Source organism: Coptis chinensis, chromosome 2, assembly GCF_015680905.1.
Source record: "Coptis chinensis isolate HL-2020 chromosome 2, ASM1568090v1, whole genome shotgun sequence".
NCBI classification, from domain to species: domain Eukaryota; kingdom Viridiplantae; phylum Streptophyta; class Magnoliopsida; order Ranunculales; family Ranunculaceae; genus Coptis; species Coptis chinensis.
In genome coordinates, this window is record NC_141457.1 from 8,687,161 (window position 1) to 8,713,836 (window position 26,676).

The 26,676-nt window shown below is 37.9% G+C and overlaps 1 long non-coding RNA gene and 1 pseudogene across 1 annotated transcript in view; one reads left to right on the forward strand and one right to left on the reverse strand.

Moving 5' to 3' along the window:
• The window catches only part of LOC147514715 (uncharacterized), a 68,481-nt gene that overhangs the window by 34,665 nt on the left and 7,140 nt on the right, over window positions 1-26,676 (forward strand). The window lies entirely within an intron of this gene.
• LOC147514716 (uncharacterized) lies at window positions 13,563-18,088 on the reverse strand (annotated as a pseudogene).

The window sequence follows — 26,676 nt, forward strand, 5'->3', positions numbered from 1 at the left end:
CACTGTACTCCATGTAATATATTTCGAAGACTATGTGGCAGGATTGAAGTTGGGATATGTACCATTCCAATTTCAATGTGCCGTGTTATGTAATCGTGTGTTTAGTGGCAATGTGGATAAATATTTTAAGCGCCAATGCATGAATATGTTACTTGATCGCATATATATGCAAGCTGGTAGGTGATCACATCCAACAATTACCCGCTTAAATTTAAATTTTGTGTAGCTGCATGAACCCATGTAAAATATTTACTAAAGGAGCACACCACTGCGCAGAACGGTTGTGAATGTTGCTTTTTTGCCTCTTTTTCTTTTTGGGATTTCTGCTCTTTTGTTCATTCAAGATCCTTAATTAATGTTGTTAAACTGCGTAAGTTAGTAGAGGAAGTTATATAGTGGATGCAACTAATTTTGCTTGTAATAGTTGTTGGGTGGAGATATGTCAGTGGAGTATGACACTGCTTCTGACATATGTGGAAATTATAACGCATCGCTTTCACTATGGAGCCGAACGGAGAACAAAATTGTTGTGTTCTCACGATATATATTTCATTCAAGTGACCAAAAGTTTGCACTTGATCTTAGCCCAGTAAATGAAGATTAAAAAGTTTGAAATACAAACAAAAGAGGATAAACAAATTTGGTTACAGATTAATTGTCAGGGATCATATAGCCTAGGCATAATTGTTTGAACCACTCACTGTTTTGATCAAACACATCAGACATGTTACTCAGCTCTTCCATTTAACTACTGTACGTACAAACTGTTGCCAGTGTGGATCATATATGTTGAAATTCTTCTGTTCGGCGCTAAAGAGTCGAACAGAGCCAAATGTGAGATTGGAGTTTGGGGTATGACACTGTTGGTGCCATACACGTACCAATGTGTTTGTTCGGCATGCAGTACAGTTTCGAATATGAAAAGTCAATGTATTATGTCACAGGGAGTGACATAACTTTGACGTATGACATAAATTATGTCATAGTCCTGCACTGCCGCGAAATATGACGATATATGCCGGTTTTTTAGCAAACCGATATCGATATTTTACGAATTATTGCGTCGTATGGCCATAGTTCATGACTATGAACATTGATTGTTCATAGTACATACAGTATGGACTATGAACACTCGTTGTTCATAGCTCATAGCTATGACCAATGAGTGTTCATAGCTTACCGAACTAAGAACAATCACTGTTCATAATCCAATTGTGGTATGAACAAAGAATATTCTAGGGCTGGTCATCAAGCTACCCGACACCCGAGTCGAGTTTTGCTATACTGAAGCTCGACTCACACATGCAGAAGCTTGACTTGAATTAGACTTCGAGATTAACATTGAACCTGAAGCACGACTCGTCCAGTTCTACTAATAGCTCGAGCTCAACTCGGCTCGACTCGTTTTGCACTTGGAGCTCGATGACATACTTCTCTAATTCCATCTTTTCCTTCTTAGATTGCATCGTTCATAGTCTACTTGATAGAGGGGTATGTAATTGAAGAGGCCAAAATAATTGCCGAGATATCGCCGATATATATATATATATATATATATTGTTTTTTGGGTACACCGAGATGGAAATACCCAATATATCTCAACCGAATATTGAATCTATTTTTTCCCGATATATTTTGCAATTTCAGATATAACAATATATATCGACCGATATATACGATATAATTTTTTGGCTTTGACAGATATTGTTGGCTTTGACCGAATATTGTTGACTTTGACTAATATATTGATTGTATTTCCGATATAATAGACAATATATCCGATACATCGACATACAAAACAAAATTTTGACTGGTATGATGTGTCTGATCAAAACGGTGAGTGGTTCAAACAATTATACCTAGGCTATATGATCCCGACAATTTATCTCAGAATCAAATTTGTTTATCCTCTTCTTGTCACCCATCATCCCCCCATGCAAGTAGAGTTCGAATATGAAAAGTCAATGTATTATGTCATAGTGCCATAATTTTTATATATATATGTGATAATATATATTATGTTATAGTCCCAAATTAATGCACCGCCAAATATGACGACATAAGCCGGTTTTTAGCAAACCGATATCGATATTTTATGAATTATTGCCTCATTATGGCCATAGTTCATGAGTATGAACATTGATTGTTCATATATCGTTCAAGATGGACTATGGGACTATGAACACTTATTGTTCATAGTTAGGTAGCTATGAACAAAGGAGAGTTCATAGCTACCTAACTATGAACAATCACCGCTCATAGTTCAATTATGATCGACAACGAAAAAAAAATAGACTAAGTCCATTTTGACTAAGTCCCAAACGACTTGGCCACACCGTCCCCAAATGACTTGGATTAAGTCCCAAACGAAGTTGCATATTCTCTCTCCAAATGTCCAAAAGGACCTTTTCTCTCCAACCCGAAAACCCTTAATTGAGGCTTTCTCTTCAATTTTCCGGAACCCTAAATTGAAAACCCTAATGAAACACCGAAACCCTCAAACCCTAAATTGAAAACAAAATTGTATACCCGATTTGCATCTGCAGTGGAAGGTACACTTCAAGTTTTTATTTTAATTTGATGTGATTGTATTCAGATTTGTGCAATTATATTTTCGAACCCTTATATTTTCACCATTTTCCCATATTTTTTTTTTCTTGAACAAATGTGTAGTGTTATTTCCTTTACGCTTTTAGGTTAAGTTTGGGTAAAAGGTTTAGCATCGCGACAAATATAATAAGGGAAAAATATTTGAAAGGAAGGTTATGATAGAGTTATTATCCCGTGGGTGTTCGGTTATAATGATCCGCCTTTCTCAATTTGAAAAAAACTTTCAATTTGAGAGGATAGATCATTATAACTATATATCCACCGGAGGTAGGTAACTCTTTCATGTCCAAGTTTTCAATTATTTCTTTACGCTTTAGGTTAAGTTTTGGTACAAGGTTGTTCCATAGATATAGATAAATATCTGCCATACGCTGATACATCACATAAGACAAAGTCTTTGGTTTAGTTATTTTCATTGTCGAATTTGGTAATTACATTTGATCATGAGATATCTTATTGTAGTTATTGGTAGAGGTGGAGAAGGTATTTTGATTGGGGAAACAATGTTTACTATTTTAGATTGGTGAAACCGTTGGCTAATTAGGAAGAAAAATGTTATTATGTTTTATGTTATTTTTCTAGGATGAAGAAAGATGTGTATAAATATAAGCCTAAAAAAGTTGAAGACGGTCGACCTCGAGGTGGTATCAAGGTTACCACTCGATGCTATCCAAAAATGCTCGAGGATAAGTTGTTTTCGACATTTGATATAGATGAAAGGGTTGATTTGAGGAAATCACCTTTGGTTTTCTTCTAGATATTAATACAAGAGATCCGACCGACAAGAAAAGGTATACTATGCTTGCCCACCGCAATCAATCTGATTGTGGAAGTGTTGCAAAAGAGGATTTTACCACTGACTTACAAATTAAAAGAGGTATACTTAACTTTCAAGGAGTCGGACGTGGCCCTTCTTACTGGACTGTCCATAGATCGACCTCCTGACTGGTATTTCCGGATGGATTCAACGGTGCCTACTGCCTTCCGGGTAAGGTATTTCAGGACAACCAAACTTCGGCGCAATTACTGTGACGATGTTTTGCTAACGGAGATTTTGACGGCACGGATGTTAGCTAAGACAAAGTCAGTACGGAGGAATAAGACGACTAGGAATGACATATACCGCCTGAACAGATTGTTTGTGGTCGGGGCTTTTTTTATTCCAAAGTCTACTTAACGGAGTTAGTGTACTTCATGTCGACATTGCACAAGTTTGGAACAGTTTGATGCATTTCCATGGGGTTATCTTACTTTCAAGGCATTAAAGCCGGTGTGGAGCATCTAAACACCGAAATGGAGAAGCAGCTTAAAAGTTTTCAAGAGAAGCCGCTTTACACACACCCTAGACGGTGTGCACTTGCTTTCACCTTGTGGATATTCCTTCACGCTCCTCTTTGGATGCATACCGATTGATAGGAACGCTTTCCCTGGTTTCTAGGGTGGGTTAAAGTTGCAAGGAAAACCATGCGACAGTAAGTGGGACCCAGTTTGAAGAACATGAGAAAAGTTCGTGGGTGAATGACTTACAAGTTCCACGGAATGCGCAAGCAATGAGAGTTTACAGAGATGCAATTTAGGTTAAGTTGTAAATTTGTTTTGTTAGTATGGATCGATCCCTTGTTTGTTTCTATTAAAAGTGTTTTTGATTGGGTTGTTTGTTACATAGAGAAGTCGCCGATAACCGTGTTCCTCCGACATTTTTTTCATCAAGCAATGCAAACAGAGGTAATGTTTTATCTTCCTCTCGCTTTTTGGTCCATCGCCTAATAAGTATCGCTGATGTATGTTGGCATGAATCTCATCTTGTAATGACAGTGATTAAACGAAAAGTCGGGGAGATGTTATGGGAGCTTTCAAGCAAAGCTGCCGGACCTGCTGTGGTAGTTGAGGGAACCGGGGCAAACCGTGGGTACCGGAGGATCTGGGTGATGATGATGCGTTTGCAGAATCGTCGGCAAAGAGGTTCCCAAGAGGGAGAAGTCTCACCAAGCAGAAAAGAAAATCAGACACCAAGCAAGTTTCAGACAGCCCTGAACCGCTGAGGAAGAGGCAACCATCAACTAAACCTGTAGTCACACGACATGAACCTCTAGTGAAGCAGGCGAGGACCACACACAAGTCCAGTTTGAAGATTCTACCCTTTACTAAGAAGCCCAGGACCCAAAAGACAAAACTTTCTAATGATAATGATTTATCTCAGCAAATTGCAGAGAAGAATGTTGTTGAAATTGAAAAAGAACGTGAAGAGGGAGAAGACCTGCCCAATGAAGTCTTAAGCATAAGTTCATTGGAAAATGAGTCTGTTGGGGGTTCTCAATTGCAAAATGTTCGTAACACCAGTGGTGGAGTTGTTGAGAATAATTGCGGTGAAGTGGCGGTTGATAATAAATGGGTCGCAGATTACAAACATCAACCGCCGCAAAATTGGTATTTCCATGCTTTTATCTTTTTGTTTGTACACACCGGTTGGTTGATTGCAAAGATCGATGCGTCTTTCTTCCCTTTGTTTTTGGCAAATCAAGGGGAAATCTCAATTGATCCAACAAGTCAATTTATGATGAAGGGGTGGGTGGTTTACCGGGTTTGAAGGATTCTATGTACTTTTGTCTTAAATATTTACAAGTTATGCTTAACTATAAATTCAATTGTTTTGACCTCAACCGCTGTAAGCTCAAATGTTGATTTTGCAGAATGCGCATATGAATACCGCTAACGATTCGCCCGACAAATGAGTGCTCATTACAAAATTGGCTTAAAGCCGAAAAGTGGGTAGAGATATTATGTCTTGTCACATCAATTTCGATGCTGCAATCAACAGTGTAAGAGTATGCAGGTGAACTTTTAAACATGTGAGGAATGAATCCATAACTAAAAGTGGGCTTGACACGGCTTTGCACATTGCACGACAAAAAGAGTATAAAGGAAAAATAACCCGATATTCCCCGTGAAAAAGAAAGGGTTATGTATGCGCAATGATTGGCTAAAGAAAGTGAGTAAGTAAACATTGGCTAATGAAAAGTTCTAGATTGACATAAGGTTACTTGTTTGAAAGTTTCCACTATTTAGAGTGTGTAGTGTTGACTCACGACTTATTTGTACTAATTGTATCCATATTTTCTTCATCTATTAATAGGACGGAGAAGCTGAAAAAGGTTGATGATGGTGACAACCGATGATGATGCCGACAACGAAAATATTTGTTTAAAAGTGGAGCACTTTTAGTATGCGAAATTTACGGATCCTTATATTTAAGGCTAGTAAACATTACCGCGGTTTACATTTTTTGAGGGGTGAGTAAATTTTAAGAGAGACTGTTATTGTAATGATGCATAAAATGTAGTGTAGGCTGGTTATGAAGCTATTTTATATCGCAGCTAAATAAACATAGCCGCTGACTCAACATATAAAAAGCAGCAGCTATTCTCATGGATGATTTGTACTACGATGAAGGAATGCTACACTTGAAGAACTAGGATGTGATACTCTCCGCACAATTTGGGAAAAACTCAAAACCAAATATTTGTTTTTTCTCATACAATGTAGTATACCCGTATGACAAAAAGTAGTATAAGGTCTATTCTATGTGCAACTAACTCACAATGTAGTATAAAGATGGCAAAGATGGCACTATCGTATGCATGAATGAATCAAGATAAAATGTAATAAATAAACATTAAAAATATAATGTAATCTTGACATGAATACCCCAATAAGATAATCCAATAATATCTTCCAAATTAATTTGAGATATTTCCAATAGGGGTAAAGAAAGAGAAAAAATGGTCAAAAAGACCGATAATTCCAAAAGGAAACAACAAATAAAAAAATTGAAAATAATAATTGTAATGAACCACTCATTCCAAAAGGAAAACAACAAAAAAAATGAAGAATAACTACAAAGACTACACAATAAGAGAACTTCTAATAAAGGTAAAAGAATGCAAAAACAAATAAACAAAAGAAAATTTCTCAAGCTTAAAGACAAAGAAGGAGCTTGGGTTGGTTTATTCTCCCAAATTTATTTTTATCTCTTTCTAATGAAAGGGTAATTTAGGAACCTAAATGTGTCTTAAACAATTTTATTTATTTATTTCAAAGTTGGGGTACGGAGAGTTTTTTTATGGTATGTCCAAGATCACCCTAAACATAGGCCTCTATTTATTCTCCCATATTTATTCAAAATGCTAAAGAGACAGCTCATCGGCCTCTATCTACGCGGATGCACCAAACACAATATGCCACGTGGTAACTACTTAAACCGATAATCGGTTGATTAGAAAATAGAGAAAATGGGCAAAAAAAAATGCTTAATCAAGGAACTCTACCACCCTTTTTTTCTTTTTAAATGAGAAGCAACGTATGATTTTGTTTGGTTTGTCACTTAGATGGAGTCCAGGCTGTTCCCGTAGCATTACACTCATATTTATTCTGTCTCTTTGGGAAGTGGGAAACGCAGGTCCCCATAACATAACACGTAACCCCAATTCACCCCTTCCCCTTCTTCCTATAGACTCTTCCTATAAACCCAACACCCGTGAGCTTTGAGAGATATTATTCACTACTAGACCTTTCCCTTCTTTTTTCCCCTTCTACTTTTGCCACACCAAATCTACTTTCTAAGGTTTGCAAACATACTATACAATAAACGGTTATTAGTTTGCAAAAAGGGAACCGAGACTTGAGAAAACGGTTACAAGAACCTCCATCCAATTCAATATAAAATCCTTAAACAGAAGTCGTGGAAACAGCTTTATGCAATACAAAGCGTAAAACAAATAATAAATCAAACATACAATGGCGGCCTCTTTCTTCATCGCACACAACAACAACAACATAAAGGAGTTGCATACAGATATGTGGGCAGAGGGTTCTTAAACGTGCTCCACTCCCATTTGTCCGTAAGTCAAAATTTGTGTCCGAGAATGGGGAAGCCTTTACAAGTCCAAATTCCTTTGTAATGGACAACGCTAACTCACGGATCATTTCTTGGTTACGCTTTATAAATACCGTGCAAAATGGGAATCCACTATATCTTTCGTGATCCAAAGATTGACAACAACCCACCAATTCCAACCCCAACACTAAAGAACACACCACACGGTGCATCGGGCGCATTTACAATAGTTGTGTCTTCAATGCAAGGTATTGTTCTCTTGACAACACCTTACGAAAAACCAAAATTATTACGCTTTGCAAACCAACGACAGAGAGGTCTATCAACTCAATACTCCTCGGTTAGATTCTTTACGTAATCCCATGGAATGTTGGTGAATTCAATGGAACCATTGGGTTTCACTATAGTTCGATTGTCAAAGCCCAACTTCAACACCAGAAAGCCTACCCGAAAGCAAGTAAAACTAAGCAACTTGTCATCATCATGTATGTTGAATTGTTTGATTCCCCGAAGTTTGAAATGGAGAAGGTTGAACGACTTGAGTTGTCGCTTAATGATGAACACATCGAACCAGCCCGCAGTGGCTGCAAAAGGATCTATTCACTGGTCTCTTTCTAATGACTGCGCATATTGGTATTTAACATTGCCCTCGAATCTTGATGAGGATTGGGCTACCGCAGACTAAATCCCCCCTGCATTTGTACAAACCGCTTCAGTTTAATGGTACTATTGCTATTATGTTCAAGCATCGGGTGAGAGTACAATGCTCCCGAAATTAGAACTTAGGGTTTTACAAGAATATGACAACAGGTTGTGGAGGAACCGAGGACGATTCATTGGACAAATTGTATTCTCTCTCTTACCGCCCGCGCATTTCGCTGACCTACTCACGTAAAAAATATTGCAGTTTTTGAATGCAACAACAAGATCCTTTTTACGATTTCGTGGTGAGAAGTTGCTATTTGTCAAAAGAATCCCAACCTGGGCAATCACTCCATTCTCCCATTCATGTCGACTTCATTGCAACTCCGCTTTTAACCCAGAAGTTGTATCTTGTAATGTACTACTTATATTTAGGGTGACATCAATCTTTCTTGTTTATTATCTAGTTTATTATCGATTCCGGTTTCTTATGCATGTTCTTTAAATAGACAATGTAGTTTAGTTATACGCCAATGTAGTATGGTTATACTGCAATTAAACGAGAACATAATCAATTTTTTTGTTTTTAGCAGTCCTAATCAAATAGCAGTTGAAATGAAATAGCCTAATCAGTGAAGTACGTTTTTTATGCTCTTGACCCAATCAATCTGGTCAATATAACTAGCATACCACTTTTAGCCATGTTTGAAAGCAAAAGCAATAACTAGATACATCTGGGCCACACACACAGAGGTGAGGGTGTATGCTCGTAAAATAAACCATCAAAACATATCGAATCCAACAAAAAAAAAAAACTTGTCCAAATTTGTGCAATTCAAGTCGATTGGTCCACTATTTTGCAATGCCTCCTTCCAAAGATATGCCGTGACATTGAGTGCGTGAAATAATAAGAATGTGAGACCAACCACAAAATAGATATGAAACAATAATTTGAAATAAATAATTCACCTTTGAGTCAAGTAGATAGTAGACATGTTAATTTTTTGGTTGGGAACTTTTGCAAAGTTGAGAGACCACCAAATAATGACCCGTTGAATTGAGCATTTTAAGATTGAAAACAAAGTATAAAATGAAGGTCGATATAGAAATTAAAAAATAGCAAAGTATAAACATTATTCGTTGATGGTCGTATGAACAATGAATTTCATAGTCCAAATAGGTATGAACATTCATTGTTCATACTCCACTAGGTGTATGAACACCTAATGTTCAGAGTCTGGCCATCAAGAGTATTAACATTCATTGTTCATAGTCCACTAGACTATGAACACCTAATGTTCAGAGTCCAATGGTATAAATGCATTCTAGAAATTGGGCTCCGCATACACTTTCTTTAGCTGCTTTTTTTCTAGTGAAATACCAATACTAGTATATCGCGGGGCAGCGGGGAGTGAGCGGAGTCAAGCGCGAGAGAGAGTTGGGTGATGCGGGGAGAGAGAGATGGGTGAAGGAGAAAGGTATTTGGGCTTAAAAAACAAGAGAGAAGATGAGGACAGATGACAAAACCAACCAAGTTGGTTTTGTCTCATATACCCCTTCTACTAAAAAATCGCTTCACTCGCTCCACTCGATTATCTTTTGATTCTACTCCAATTTTAGCAACGCGCCACTTTTTTGGGTGTATTACCGCTTTGAGTCCGGTTCCTCTATAACCGGGTACGAGATCAACCTCTACATACACACACACACACATCTCATCTCGACGCACACACACACATCTCGAGCACACACACACACACATCTCGAGCACACACAATAATTTCATATCGAGGCACACACACACATCTCGATTTGAATCAACGGCGAGATAACACGGTTACAGAGATGATCTCTCATCTTGGTTGTAGAGATCTCGAGTCCGCTTTTAAAACTTCTTATTACTCCTTTTTTGACCTTTCATTTGTAATCGCTGATTTTCTTCTGCCTCTCATACCCGGTTGTAGAGATCTCGAGCCCTTTTTTTTTATGCTATTTCCTCTTAACTTGAGAAATTTGCGGCTGTGTACCTATACCCAGTTTTATGTATAAACATTATTCTGTTATGTAATGTCAGGTATGAACATTCAATGTTCATAGTTCAATGGTATGAACATTCATTGTTCATAGTCTAGAAAGGGGTATCAGAATTTACCTGATAATCAATTTCCCTATGAAACAAAAGGTCAATGTTTATTTAGGTTTCAATTCAATATCAAGCATTCAAGCTTTGGTAACGCTTTCAAACATGGCTAAAAGTGGTCTGCTAGTTATTGCTTTTGTTATGGGCCACACTCTTAGCGCAGCAAAAACTTTTATAATTTTGTACTGTTTTAAATTCCACCTCGCCCCGCTTCAAATTTGGTAATAGCTAACAACACAAGAGGTTAAACCATCAAAACATATCGAATCCAACAAAAAAAACCCTTGTCTAAATTTGAGTACAAAAAACTTGTCCAAAATACATAGTCATATCATACAAAAAGATCTCGCATAAATATATATCGCTTGGAGACATTTTCACCAACTTGTAGCATTTGCACTTCAAGAAAACCCAAAATTCTGCAATTGAAAAAATGTAGTGAGATTCTTATAACTAGATATGATATAGAGAGTAGATGTACACCTTTACACGGTAATCGTAATAGGCATGGACATATTATTATACATAAGAAATTTCTTATGACTTTTGAGAAAGTGCGCAATAATATGATAAATGGATGTGAAATATATAAGAACCTACAATGAATAGACCAAGGTATATATGTATTGGTGTAGGTAACAAAGTTGACATGTTAATGGAAACTCATTGCATGTTTCCTTTGATCTCACCGCCCATGCAAAGTTACAAAGGCTATTGCATCCGAAGGTCAAAACAGGGTGCCTACGCAATTGACGCTTAGTGTAATCATAAAAAATACCTTGACAAAACAATTTGTCAAAGGCAAATAAGACCAGCAGACTACAAAAAGGTTAGCAACAAAGCACATTGCCGAGTGCATGAAGGTGTCATAAAGTATGAAGTCGTGAACTAGACCATCAAGGTATCAATATATGTAATTTGATGACTCATGCTAAGCACTCACCATTCTCAACAAACCAGAGATCAATGAAGCCGAAAGTATCCAATATATAGCCACTACCGTGTGAAGACAAGGCCGATATGATGGCAAATTGCCCAAAGGTTGTAGGGACTTTTTCATGACATTCACTACCACTCCCCATCCCCAATCAGTTCCTCTTCCACACGATCCTTCAAACTCGCGACTTTCTTGAATCGGACCTTGTTGAATTCCTCTTCATTAATCCCACAGCCTATTAAGTCTTTCGCTAGGGCTTTTCTGAGGCAATACGGTTCTTTTCTAAACACAACAGCATATGCCCGATAACACAATCGGCAAATGCCAAGACATACACCCCACAATTCCATGTATCATTTTGTTTAGCACACTCTACAAACACAATTTCCCAAATCCTTTCCAAACCGTGATATCCAAAGATACACTTTGTATCGCGGCAACAATATGCCAACAAAGCAAAGAAGACACCAAGTGCCTTCAACTTGAATTTAGGCCGCTTTCGGGTGCTTTTGAAGAATCGCACACATAACATGTCCATGTCAAGAAGTTGAAGACAACAAGGACCCAATGTGTGCTCTTCCCTACGCTTAACGCCATCATTAACCCGCTTGATTTCAAAACATGTGGCACATCTCCGCTTTCTTGAACTAAATCTCTGAATGTCATCATCGATCGAATGAGAACAACAACCCACATTTTGAAATCTTCTTCAATATTAAGACTGTCTCATGCAAGATGCCAACCACTTGTTCATACAAGTCCAAAGAACGCATTCTGTTTTCTCAATTAAAACAAAGTAACAAACATATATTTAGCACTTCTAATGCCAAAACCAAAAAAAAAAGGATGTGTTCATTTTAACAAATACCGGAAAAATGTCTCGTGCAAAATAGTGTAAGTATCAAAACCGGTGTTGTATGTGGCACGCAACTTCCTTCCGTAAGTAATCCACCACCTATGCAACTCCGTGTAGGTAGAAATCAACTTCAAACACAATAAAGGTGTTATTTAGATACGTGTTAGCCTAACATATCGCTAGAAATAATTACTTAGTAGTTAGGAATACTATAAACCTTATCATTCAACCATTGTCTGCCCTTTTGAGAAGGTAGAAGGTCGCTAAATCTAATTTTAAATCATTACCATAGTGTATTATATCGGTAACCAATATCCCGCCCTTTCAACGATTCCCTCTCCAACCAATACTCAAGCAGCATAATCTTTCTCGAACTGCAAGCAGCTCACACTTTTATCCCATAGCTTAGCCGGCGCGCAGCTTATTTTAGAGCTCTTATTTATGAAGGGTCCTTCACCCATAACTTTAACAATCTTTGAATGCATATATGAGCCATTTCAGCCAAATTTCAAAAATTTGTTCCTCAGGCGACCTTCCTTCCTAGGATTTCTTTCACCTGTTCAAAACAATGGCCAGGTTAAATGCACTGTCTAAATAAGTAAACAAGAATGACAAGGGAATAAATACATTTCTCATACAAAAAATTAATAAAATTCAAATAAAATTAAATAACATAAATGATAAACCTTGTCGATCCCTTTCATTACTATTGTTCCCTTCAAAACTTTCATTTTCCAATAACCAACATCATCATTTTCCAAGAATCAACACAACAAACTTTGCACAATTAATATTTTCACTATTATTAGTAAATATATAAACCTAAGTTCTAAACAACCAGTACTTGCTAGCCCCTTATAAATAAAATACCGGAATACATTGAGTTTTTCAGAACTTAGGTTTTCAGACCTTTCCTCGTGATCGTTGTTGGTACATCTCACTTTTGACTTCGCTTTTACGGTCCGTGGCTCATAGCCACTTGCTTCGCTCCACTACCAGTCCCTAATTCTTTTGTCCTCACAGCAGTTTCTTTGAGAACATCATCGATCTTTTAATTCATCCTCAGATTCTACCACCCTCATTTTTCCTCACTTGTCCCGGACATATTACGCCCTCATGCTAGCCTAACGGTCTTTCCACACAAACCGCTTCTATTTGCAATACCTTCATTCTGCATAAACACATAATTGTCACTAAAATAGGTATCTATGGCACCTATATAAACCTAACTTTTAAATCCAGAGGTGCTTGCCCCTTTACATTGTCGCAAAACACACAATATATTGACTTTTATTAGAAAACCTACCTTTTCCCTCGATCTTTGTTGGTAATGTGATCACTTTTGACTTCTATGTTCATCCGATAGCCACTCGCTTGGTTCCACCACTACCAATCCCTAATTCCTTTGTCTTCACAAAGATCTCCTTTTAGAACATCATCACTACGTTTCACTTGAGCTAAATCATCAAGATCTTGACCACCCTCATTTTTCCTCACTTGTCCCAAAAATATTACGGGCCCTCGTGCTAGCCTTTGTCTTTCCACACAAACCACTTCTATTTGCAATACCTTCATTCTGCATAACCACATAATTGTCACTAAAATAGGTATCTATGGCACATTGGCACCTATACAAACCTAACTTTTAAATCCGTGAGGTGCTTGCCCCCCTTTACATTGTCGCAAACCAACAATATAATCGACTTTTATTAGAAAACCTACCTTTTCCCTCGATCTTTGTTGGTGCGATCATTTTTGACTTCTCTATGCAAATCCGTCCGATAGCCACTCGCTTGGTTCCACTACCAATCCCTAATTCCTTTGTCTTTACCGCAGCTCCTTTTTAGAACATCATCACTACATTTCACTTGAACTAAATCATCAAGATCTTGACCACCCTCATTTTTCCTCACTTGTCCCGGTACATATTACGGCCCCTCATGCTAGCCGAACGTGTCTTTCCACACAAAACCGCTTCTATTTGCAATACCTTCATTCTGCATAACCACATAATTGTCACTAAAATAGGTATCTATGGCACCTATATAAACCTAAGTTTTAAATCCAGGAGTTGCTTGCCCCTTTACATTGTCGCAAACTAACTATATATTGACATTTATCGTAAAACCTACCTTTTCCGGATCTTTGTTGGTAATGTGATCACTTTTGACTTCTCTATGCGGTCCGTCCGATAGCCACCGCTTGGTTCCACTACCAATCCCTAATTCCTTTGTCTTCACAGCAGCCTCTTTTAGAACATCATCACTACATTTCACTTGCACTAAATCATCAATATCTTTACCACTCTCATGACTCTTCACTTGTCCCAAGATTTTACTTGGTCCCTCAGATAGCCGGTCGTATTTTCCACTCCTTTCAAGCTGCAAACAAAATTAACGCTTATTACTTAAATATGACAAAATAAACAAAATAAAAATCTAACTACTTCAACACGAACATACTTTGAGGATTGACCACCTCAAGTGCATTTTTCACACAATATTTTCCAATTTTCTTTCACACAACTGAAGATGTAGCTCTTCCCTCACCACTAGAGTCTTATGATTCTTCAATTTCCCTTCCTGTGTACTACCCCTTGTTGTTTTCCCCTAGAATATCCACCCACCCTAACAAAATGATCAAGTACCAAGGGAAAACATTTTCATCCAAACGATGTGGACCCAAAGAAGTGACACGGAGGAAAATCCAAAGACTAAAAATTATTAAACAGCCTATGGAGGGTCAACTAAAATTTTCATCCAAACGGCTGGTCCTAAGTTCCATTTTCTTGTTAAGAGCCTCCAAACTATCCTTAATAACTTCAAATGCAAAATAGCCCCAAGGAAACCTATCAAAGGCTACCAAATCATCAAAGACATCCACATTTTGAACGCCGACCCCACGATGGCTCATGGGTATCATAAAAGAGCCTAGAACATACAACCCGCTTAGTCTATAGACATCATTCCAACACTCGCATCATTGATGGCATTTTTTTGCCATCGCCTCTAGCTTCTAAAATTTCAACCAGAGAAATCGTGACTTTTCTCGCTTTTTCGGGAGCAACATCAAAATACTTTTCCCTAAACTTCGCCGGTTTCTTCTTACACATCCTCAGTAGTATATGTCACAGGCCGATCGGTAAACAACCCCGTAAAAAGCAACATCGACTTCTTAAAAGTCAAATATTCATCCTTAATTCTATAAGTCACTTTCAAACCCTCTTCTTCAACACTTCCAAAATCGGGCCTCTCATGGGTAACAAGTTCGAACATCCTTGGTTCCTCATCTACAGAACCAACCCGACAAGGAACTGCAAATGGATACGATTCACCAAAACCCAAAAGGAGACTAACTCAATTCACCGCTTCTTTGGGTTCTAATGTATCAAAGAAATCCCTTTGCAACTTTGACAAACCGCAACGCGCCCATAATAATACAGCTTTCCCCTCGCTTTCCCCTCAGATTTTTATCCTCCTTTTGGTCGGGCCCTTCTTCTTCTTAGGGCTAATGTACTTTTTGCCTTTTTTCTTCATCCTAGAAGAGAGCAAATATAAACAACTAATAAAAAATTTAGGCAATCTACAATAAACCGTAGATTTAGTCCACCATATGTATACAGCTAAACCTCATTAGCAAAACAAAAATAATACAAAATTGGTAGTAAGGAGAACAATTCATAAAGAGTATTCTTAAGTAGAACTCTCACGCTTAGGGCGTAACAAAAATTGGTAAAACACTATATGAAAACTAAATCAAGATTCAGATAACCGCAAGCAAAATGGAGCGGAAGGTGGAGAAGAGAGAGAGAGAGAGTTGGGTTTGGTTGAGAAGGAAAGAGGGAGAGGGAGAGGGAGAGGAGAAATTGCTCGAAATGAGGACGCATTTAAAGAAACCAAATTACTTTTTTAATCCATTCAAGGCCACATAACCCCCTACTTCGCCTGACACGAACGTCAAAATCCCGCCAAGTTGGTTTTGTCCAGAATTCAAAACATGCTTGTTTCCATATGTTGGAAAATTAGGCTAAATCTATGGTGCAAGATGTAGGAGAAAAAGGTATTTGGGAGAAAAAAAAAATAAGAGAGAAGATGAGGACAGATGCATTTAAACCAACCAAGTTGGTTTTGTTTCAAGATAGTCCTGTTGTTAAAATCGTTCCCAAAAAATCCGGCCACTCGACAGCAACAACATCATATATTTTACGATGGCTTCGCTTGACGCTCAAAGCTACCAAGATGGTGAAGCTCAAGATCATGCAATTCCCCAATCGATTCTTCTTCATTGGTGTGGTAAGAGGGTCTAAAACCTCATTTAATTCCTCTATTACCTTCTATTTACCGTGATGGCCAAATACAATATTCTTTTTAGAGCACATTTTATTTTCTGCTCCCTTTTAATTTTCAAATAACCGCTGATTACATTCGCCAATGTGTCACATGTCGATCCGTGAATCAAGGAAACATACTGCACTTGATTGCAAATGCCTTAATACCCGCTGCCACAAATAACATTGCAATTGTTTTATGATACCACGCTATGGAGTTTATGAATATGGTGGAGTGCACAAGTTTTTGGTATGCTCCAACCCTCGGCCGCAATGTATTCCAACAACTACCCGTGAATTGATGCTTGTTATTGTGGTGAAACAGATCACCGGATAGGCGTATGTCCTTACAAAGACATCCCCGCCCAAGTGGTTGTCAAGGGGAGAGGGAATTTATCGAGATGTTGCCAAACTTGGTCGAAAAGGGCTCACCATGCTTAAATGTGAACTGTGTGGGCAGAGTGAGATGGTTGGGCACTTGGGCCGCTGGTAGAGAAGCTTAAGAACTTGTCTGTCACTGTTAATGTAAAAGTTGAGTGATAGAAAAGGTTTTTCAAATAACAGTTTATTATGGATTCCAGTTTCTTATGCATGTTCTTTAAATCGGATCATACGACAATGTAGTGTCGTTATACTGCAATGAAACGAGAACATAATCAATTTCTTTGTTTTTAGCAGTCCTAAATGAAATAGCTTAATCAATGAAGTACGTTTTTTATGCTCTTGACCTAATCAATTTCTGGTCAATATGTTGGTTTAGGTTTCAATTCAATATCGTCCACCTTATGTACCAAATTATTCATTTTAATTCATAGACATACGTAAAAGTACAATGTTTGTGGGGTATGTTTCAAGAGGTACAACACAAACTACAAAACATTCCGTAATCAAACTAGAAAACAAACCGCTCATAGAAGTATTCTCAAGTTTAAGCATTCCTCAAAATCAAGAACAATTTTCACAATCCACGCATCAAGGAGCCTCAAACAAGAATTGATGACCTCGCTAATAATGTTGCCAACATGGATGGCTCTTTGTAATTGCAGGCTGCCCAAAAGGGTGTTGCTGAATCTACTTTTGAACATTCTCTGATGTCGCTACTCCATCCAAATACATCCTAATATCACCCCCATGTCCTAACGAATTGTCGTTCTTATCACGGATGTCGTATGAAGTAGGGAAGATGGCAAGTGTGGTGGATTAAGCAATGCTTTATAAGGAGAATCATCGACGAGGAGACTGTTCGATTCATTGTACTCTCTCTTCTCCCAAGGAAGATTTGGGTCATCCTTATCCCAAAGTTTGACAAGTTCTTTCAACATCAAAGGCTTCTCATTGTTCTTAACAGTGTAAAACCCGGTAGTAGAGCAATGGGATTGGTCCCAACAAAACAATAATTGGGACTTCATATCGCCCATGGCTATATTGAGCACACCGTCCAAATTTCGTTTTGTCCTTGATGACCAAACACCAACATTGAACCTTTGAAAACAAAACTTCAGGAAATCAACACAGGATGGCCTCTTACATATTGCCTTTCCAGAAATGAACTTGTCGGCAATACAATTTGAAGGAAGGTCAAACTTGTTACCTATGTGAAGAAGCAAACCATTGACATCAAGAATGAGAAGTTTTCGCTTTGTTTTACTGATCAGTGGTCTTTCAATGAGCAAGCCTTCCATATTCTCCGATTCGAGCTCTTTTTTTTGGTGAGAAATTGTCTCTCGTAATTCCACAATCAAGATCATGCTTGTCAAAGATCATCACCCTTTTCATCCACATCCATTCCCTTAACCGCTATAATATCGCCTTTGTTGGCCCCCGTAATATTAGGTGAAAAAGATAGGTATATAATTAAGCTATATAATTAGGGCTCTATAATTAAATGTATTAATTAAAACTTATATAGTAGGAGCAATGTGAGGAGGACTTACATTCTTGATTTCAATGGTTTGCTTTTCCCATTCTTTTGCGGGTCCTTCTTTTTTTCAACTCTTCCTTGAACTTTTCATTTTTTTCTTTTGCACAACAATGTAGTTCTTGTTCGAGTGTGTTGACCTTCTCCCTCAACTCTTCCTTGAACTTTTCATTTTCTTCTTTGCACAAATGTAAGGTCTTGTTCGAAAGTGTGTTGACCTTCTCCCCTCAACTTTTCCTTCAACTTTTCATTTTCTTTTTTTTGCACAAATGTAAGGTCTTGTTCGAAAGTGTGTTGACCTTCTTTTTTCCAACTTTTCCTTCAACTTTTCATTTTCTTCTTTGCACAAAAGAAGTTCTTGTTCAAGTGTGTTGACCTTCTCCCTCAACTCTTTCTTCAATTGTTCATTTTCTTCTTTGCACAACAAGGTCTTGTTCGAGTGTGTTGACCTTCTCCCCTCAAAATTTGGTTCTCCAAATTTTATTGACATGGCCTCATCATCTTCTTCACCATAGGTCGGACAATCATTTCTTGATCGTAGGGTACAACGCCACTAGATATGTTATGCAAAGAATGCTATTTCATCATCCTCTGTTATACCTTCGACATCAACAATTACCTCGATAAAGTTCAAAGATCAACAATTAGTGTTTGAAATTTGGACCATGAACAATCAATGTTCATACTCTTATCGACTATGAACATTCAGTGTTCATTCCTATTTGGGGGTATGAACAATGATTGTTCATAACCAGTTTAGTGGTATGAACAATATTTGTTCATAACTATTTTTGATATTAATAATACTAATACTATAGTATATTTATACACTAATACTATAGTGTGTATTTATACACTTCATATAGGTTGAAATCTACCCCGATCGTAGGGTACAACGCCACCGATATGTTCTCAGCAGAATGCTATTTTCTCATTTGTTATAGCTTCGCATCAACAATTACCTCGATAAAGTTCAACATGAACAATCAATGTTCATACTTTATCGACTATGAACATTCAAAGGTTCATGCCTATTTGGGGTATGAACAATATTTGTTCATAACTACTATTGATATTAATAATACTAATACTATAGTATATTTATACACTAATACTATAGTGTGTATTTATACACTTCATATAGGTTGAAATCTACCGACGAGGGGTGCAACGTCACAGATATGTTCTCGCAAAGAATGTTCTTTTCCTCATCCGCTATAGCTTCGCATCAACAATTACCCGATAAAAGTTCAAAGATCAACAATTAGTGTTTGAAATTTGGACCATGAACAATCAATGTTCATACTCTTATTGACTATTAACATTCAGTGTTCATCCGCGAGCGTAGCTTAACTCTTGAGGTCGGGCCAAAAGCCCCCTAAAATCCACTTTGTTGGTGTCCGTCTGCACTGCACTCTCTCTAATAGTCTCTCTCTCTTCTCCTCCGCACTTCATCTCCTCCCCTTCATCTTCCTTCTCTCATCTCTGATCTTCTTCATCATCCCCTCCTCCTCATCTCCCTCCTCCTTCATCTTCCTCCTCTCATCTGGCCGATCTTCTTTCATCTCCTCCTTCATCTTCCTCCTCTTATCTCCTCCCTTGGTACGCCACGCCCCAACCACTTGTATATGCAGTTATTCTAGTTATACACTAATACTATAGTGTGTATTTATACACTTCATATAGGTTGAAATCTACCTGATCAACTTTTAACATGTTGAGTGCTGTGCTTCGGAATTGTCCAATCAATTTCTGCATATTCCATCTCGCACACCTTGGGAATTTTCTTTCATGATTTTCCACCTTTTTAATGAGTGTGGTGTGCTCACATATCCAAAACTGCAATGTGTGTGATGAAACCCATATTTAGTGCTAAAAATGTTATACAAAACAGGCATTTACAAAGATTTCATATATGAACAATCATTGTTCATACTCCACCAATTGTTATACAAACATACAAACATATATATTAAGGAGATGCAGTTGAAATACTATACCATAAACATTATTGTGCATCCACTGATCGCCTTTATCTTCGCCTTTTGTGCTTTTGGCTGCAAAGAATCAATTCGTCGTGGATAGCATTGGGCCAAGACAACTTTCTCAATGATTCCAAGTCTTCTACAGCCTTGATTAAGGGCCAAGTTACTCGAATTGACGTTAGCAAAGAAGCAAGTGGTGAACATGTAAAGTTTACATCAGCCTTGAGAAATCTTCACCGTGATGTTCATCATTTGTCTCATTCAAGGTCTGCAATATTGCACCCCTTATATCAGCCTTGTTGATTATTGATTTCTCCCCACCACCCAAGTACTTTGATATGAATCTTGTTTGTTTATCTTTAGAACCAATAGTCTCCGTTGATTAAAAACATTTCATTCTGTAAAAGCAGCCCAAACATTAGACTTATCTCCTCATAAGTCACTTTTAAACTTTTTCCATCTATCCGAAATTCATTAGAGTTGAAATCATATTTGTCCAAGAGATTAAATATTTCTTTGTTGGGCTTGTTTACGCTACCTTCTACAATCTCCCTTCCCACAATGCTTTAAACAACAAACTGCAATGGTGTCTTCTTCATTGCCTCAACATAATTTTCTTCGAATTTTTTTTTCCATTAGAAGTTTTACTAGTTTTATCATATAGAGAGGTCGCTTCAAGAAATGAGGTGCATGTGCCTTGGTCGATACTAGTTCTTTTCCTGATCTTCCTTTTCCTCCTCCTCTTCATTCTCCTTTTCACTCTCCTCTCTTCTTCTTTCTTCTTTTTAGAAACCGCTTCCTACTCTTCTTTTTTAGGAACTACTTTGTCGCTTGACTCTTTCTTCCTTTTCTTGGTAGGAGTCCTACTCGATTCTCGCTTCGCTTGCTTAGTTGCAGATTTCAACATGCTCTTTTCCCTGGGACTTATTTTTCTTTGATTTGTTCTTCCTCTTTGATTTGCTTTTCATCCCTTTGGAGTAATTCCTACAAATAAATGAACAAATAAATGAACGCCGATATCAAAATTAAAAATAGCAAAGTACCTACTACAAACATTAGTCTCGTTGATGTATGGTCGTATGAACATTCACTGTTTATAGTTCAATGGTATGAACACTAAATGTTAATAGTCCAACAAGAGTATGATCATTCAATGTTCATAGTCCACTCCATTATATGAACACTGAATGCTTATAGTCCAACAAGAGTATGAACAATGAATGTTCATACATATATTTCCTAACATTCATATCCTAACATGTAAACCGCAAAGTTACCATGAAAATCCAAATAGTGATATGAACAAATAATGTTCATATCTTTTTATAGCAAAAAAATCACGAATTTCAATAATTATAACATGAAAAATATAATTCAACATCATTGAAATGTACCCATAATGGTAGTTCACCTTCTTCCCCGTTCTCAAGTTGTGAAAATAACACAATTTGTTGGTCTAATTTATCTTGGTGTTCTTCACAATAAATTTGATTTTGAAGACTTAGATTTGTGCAATTTTCAGTGTTGCATGTGTTCTCTTCAGTCCGCAACGGTGATTTTGACATTTTGTTTTGTTTTGATGGAAATTTGAGATTTTGCTTAGGTTTTCGGTTTGTGGAGAGTTTTTTGCGGGAGTTTGTGAAGCGTTTTTTTTGCGGGGGTTTTTGATTGTGTACACGTATTCAAGGGCAAACTTGAACTTTCCCCCGTCCCTATCCTTGAGAGTGATTATGAATTAAGCTTGGGTTTGGGAGTGATTATTTCACTTGGTCTCTCATTTATGCGCCAGAAACTCTTCTCCAAACTCTATCGGCTTTCAAAAGGTAACAAGTATTCTGTTTAGTCTCTTAATTATTTTTCACTCTTCTTGTTTCTAAACATATATACTTGGAATTAGGGATTTGGAGATATCACCTGCGACCATTCCGAACTCCTTTTTTATTTTATTTTTTTTTTCTTTTGTTGCATTGTTTTTTTAACATACGAGGGCATTAACTTATTAACTTATTTGGTTGATTATTTTTCCTCTTATTGTTTGCCCCCTTAATGTGTTTTTTGTTACATATAAGCATCCAAACTGATCGCTCATTTTAAGATAGTTTCATTGGAGTATACTCAATCTTTTAATTATTATTTATTTGAGGTGGTTGCACAGCTTTAAACTATGTTTTAATATAAACAAGAAAACACCTACAAATACGATTATGCATCACAAAATTATTGTAAACGTTCTAGTGATGGGAGATGATCCTCACTTGGTTACAAATGACATCTAAATGATTACGCTTGCAGCTTTCTACTAGAACCAAAAGAAGTAGTCTCAGACGAAATGGGAACGGTCATACCGAGGCGGACCAGCCAGTCACTTGTATATGCAAGATGACCATATATCGCCGTTACTTGTGGAGGGAGTGGTAATTTATTTCGATTTCTACTCTTCTTTAATTTTATTGCACATATCGATTCACAACCAATAACTCGTGTAAATGATAAACAGATCGCCCATTGGTTCGCACTCCATGAGCACACTAAAAATTTACATCGATGGAAGTTATCCGAAACCAAAAGAAGATGGTTTCAAAATGGGGTTTCAATACCTTAGAAAAATTCAACATTTCCAAGGGGACAGAGAGTTGATATCCGCCTCGATTGACCCATGGAGACCTGAAACCAATTCTTTCCACTTCCCGCCGCTTTGAACTTACAATTACTCTTCGGGATGTAGGTCATATATTAGGCTTGAACATCTTTGGGAATGCCCTTGTTGACAACTTGACCGGAGTGCAGAAAAAGGCTTGCTCAAAAATTTTGGCGCTTTCACCCCTAAAGACAAAGTAAGAGGGAAAAGCGTTGATATCCGATGGTTGATGATACCTTTTCCAATGTTGGATCTGAACATCGACAAGGGGCCACAATTGCATATGTCCCGTACTTCATTGAAGCACCATATTTTCTGAAGGAGGGGGCAACTGTGTCCATACCAAGTACCTACAATTTCTGAACAATATTGAGTCTTGTGCCATGTATGCTTGGGCTAGTGCTACTCTTGCGTATTTATTTAAGGCCCTAAAGGGAGCATCAATCCGCCGTACACCAAATGAGTGCAAGAGAGGAACAAAATCAAATTTTTGACTCAACTTGTATGGTTCTTCTACATTGTTGTTGGTACGTATTGTTGGGTATAGTTGAACTTTTTTGGATTAATTGTAGAGCATGTCTTCAGTGCGCATGTTGTATGGTACGCAAGATGTATGGGCCTTTAGATTTAGCCTTAATTGTATATTGTGGAATTGATGTAACTTTTAAAATTTTGACTGTAGACTTGGTTTTATGAGAGGTTCCGCTTGTATCCATTGACTCGTGAACCAAAAGTTGTATTCCCAAGCGCTTCTTGCGATGGAAATATATCGTGGATCGAATTCACGTAAAAGCAATCATTATCAAGTTATCGAGATGAGTTGAACACACCACCTTGAGGATCGTTAGCGCCTTATCGGTACCAACAATTTATAAAACACATTATGTCCGCATACCGTTACTAATATTAATTTGTTTCTTAGGTTGTCCGCAGCCATGGGATAAGTGGCTTAATACTCCTGATTTTGCCTTTTGTCTTCACTCTTGGTCCCGACACCTACCGGCTGATCCACTTCGATTATGTAGTGAAGTATATGCCCGATCGTTGTATGGGAGGCAATTTGGGTTTCAACAACATATACCAGCCCCGCCGCATTTATGGGACCGCGGAAGCCAAATCGAATTCATGGAAAGATGTGTTAGGGAGTGGAATGATTGGTGGATGGGTCATTGTGAACACATAGTAGACTACCCTCGTGATAATACGAAAGTGAAGTGTATCCGGATTGGTACCGGATCACCGCTTTGACTCGAAGTTACACCAATCGGCTTCCGGGCGAAGTTGTTGTTCATGGATAGATGGCAACGAGAGGTGATTTTTTGTGAATCTATTAGTTTGCTCTATACCCCAACTTCTACTATGATGTGACGAATCACTTGAAAAAAAAATTAAAATTGGTGTTCAAATAAATAGTCCGATGGTGACCTACCCATGCCCTATTGTTGTCAATCTATGATGGACTTGTCATTACAATAGTCTCGTTATTTTTGTTTACTTATGGTTAGTTCTATAATTGATGTAACCTCGATCTATAACAGATTATTGTAAGTTTCGTCTTTCTTGCAGAGGGAGCGCTATTTGCATTTACTGTATGACAGGAATATCCTTGGTAGTTCGCCAGTCCTGAATTCTTATTACGAATTAAGATAGCTTGTTCTAGAACCCATCACTCCCTCGCTCACTTTGTGTCAGAAAGGCAGCCGGTGTTCTTTTGTCACAACACAAGTGATAAAGCTCACCGCCCGAAGCTCGATACGCCTTTGGTTCCTACCTTAAACCGACAAAGCACTTACCATATTCTTGCATTTTAATGCTATTTACAGAGCACTTAACAAAAACTAGTTAATACCATTTCGACAAATTCTAATACATTCTGCAATTTATGACAAGATATACACATACACAAAATAGATATTAAAGCCAAAAACCTCACAAGACAAGGATAGTTACGAAAAGGTCTAAATCCATAACATTTTTGGAACCCTTTTATACCACTTCCACGATCCTTGGTTCCATTATAGTTGCCCAATCCCAAGCTTCGTCCCATGCAAATGACTCCCACCCTCGAGCAAGTGGCGGAATAGGACTATCATCTTCAAGCACGAAGTTTCACAAAATGTGTGCCCTCCAATGTGGCCTATTGCCGCTTATCCGACACGAAGTTGGATCAGGAGCAGTCCATAAAGGAAAGTATGACATACATTCTTTCTCTCCAATGACGACAAGGACACACCGAAAAGTATTAGCAGCTAAAAATCCCATTGAAGGAAGTTCAAACCATTCTTTGGGGTTCATCGATATGGAACTCAGACATCGAGATTTGTCTTGATCGCTTTTTTCGTTTTTCTCCACCCATCATTGAAATATAATCTGCCTCATGGGAAATCAACTCTCAACAACATAAGAGCCCTCACAAGTAATCCATGCATCACCTCCATTAGACCCTAAGCATCGTGGCAATCACGCTTAAATCCACAATGTCCATTCGGTTCAACATCTTGCCAATCCACAATGAAGTCTCAGATCAATGGATTTAAGTCACGTGAGCCCATCATCCCATTTAGACCCAATTTCGTAAATCTACAAACACTTGAATATGAGTTCTTCTTGGTTTTCTTTTGCATGGTACCAACTTCTTGGCTTTACTATTCTTGCTTTCTTGAGTTACAATTTGTTCCTCAACTGTTTGTGCATACTCAAAAGCTGAAGGCTCTTTCTTTGTGTCCCTTTTATCTTTACAAGTCTTCACACCAATTTTTATTCTAGGTGGCCTACCCCTCACATTGGTGTTGACCCGAGGCTCTCGCCTGAAAGTTGCCTTTGGATCACCTAGTTCTACACACTTTTTCAGCATCAAAACCTTTTGTTCATCCGGAGCTTAATCAAACTTCTTCCCGACCAGGCAAGCTCGGCTGAATATCAAAGGACCCATTAGGAAGATCAATCGGAGTGCTACTAAGTCGTCTCCACCTAGGGCGATCAAAGATAAGGGGATGCTTCCCCTACCAATTAGAACAATTTCACATAACTTATGCGACAAGGAAGCCCATACATACTCTTGTAAACACAACGACAACGAATTTCATCCGTCTCCAACTCTAATGGACCTTATTAGCTCTTTTGCTATCAAATCCAATGCATCTCTAGAAATGTACCCTCTAAGTTGCACATATGTGTTTTGTTTGTAACGATGATCCCGAGATTCAAGCTCCTATTAAAAGAACTTTCAATTTCGTCACTTGGTTTGTCGAGATTATTAATCAAATTAAAGTTTCAAGTGAAGTTACCATTATTGCTAGAACGCAAATGCCTCTTCAAAGAGGAATGCATACTTTCAATTCGGTTCTTGCCGGTACCAAAATGCATATGGAGATCTATCCAAGCCGAGACAAACCTTTCTTTTGTACTTCAAAGCCACCGGTCTTCTATGTATTCCACAACACCATAATGATCTCCGTACTCAAGTTTAAAACAACGTAGGTGTTCCAAGTACTCAACTTCAGTACGAGCTGTTATCACTGTTTCGAACATAAACATAAATTGTTCATACTCAACAAATTTCTCAAATGTTTTTTTGGCCTCTGTCTCGATGTTCCTCCTGATGTGAACTCGACACAAGAAGTGTGCAGCTTTAGGAAACACTATAACTATCGTATTCATAAGTGCCAACTCACAATCAGTCGTAATTATCTTTACAGAAGTAGCTTTGTAGTCCAGAATATCACGCAA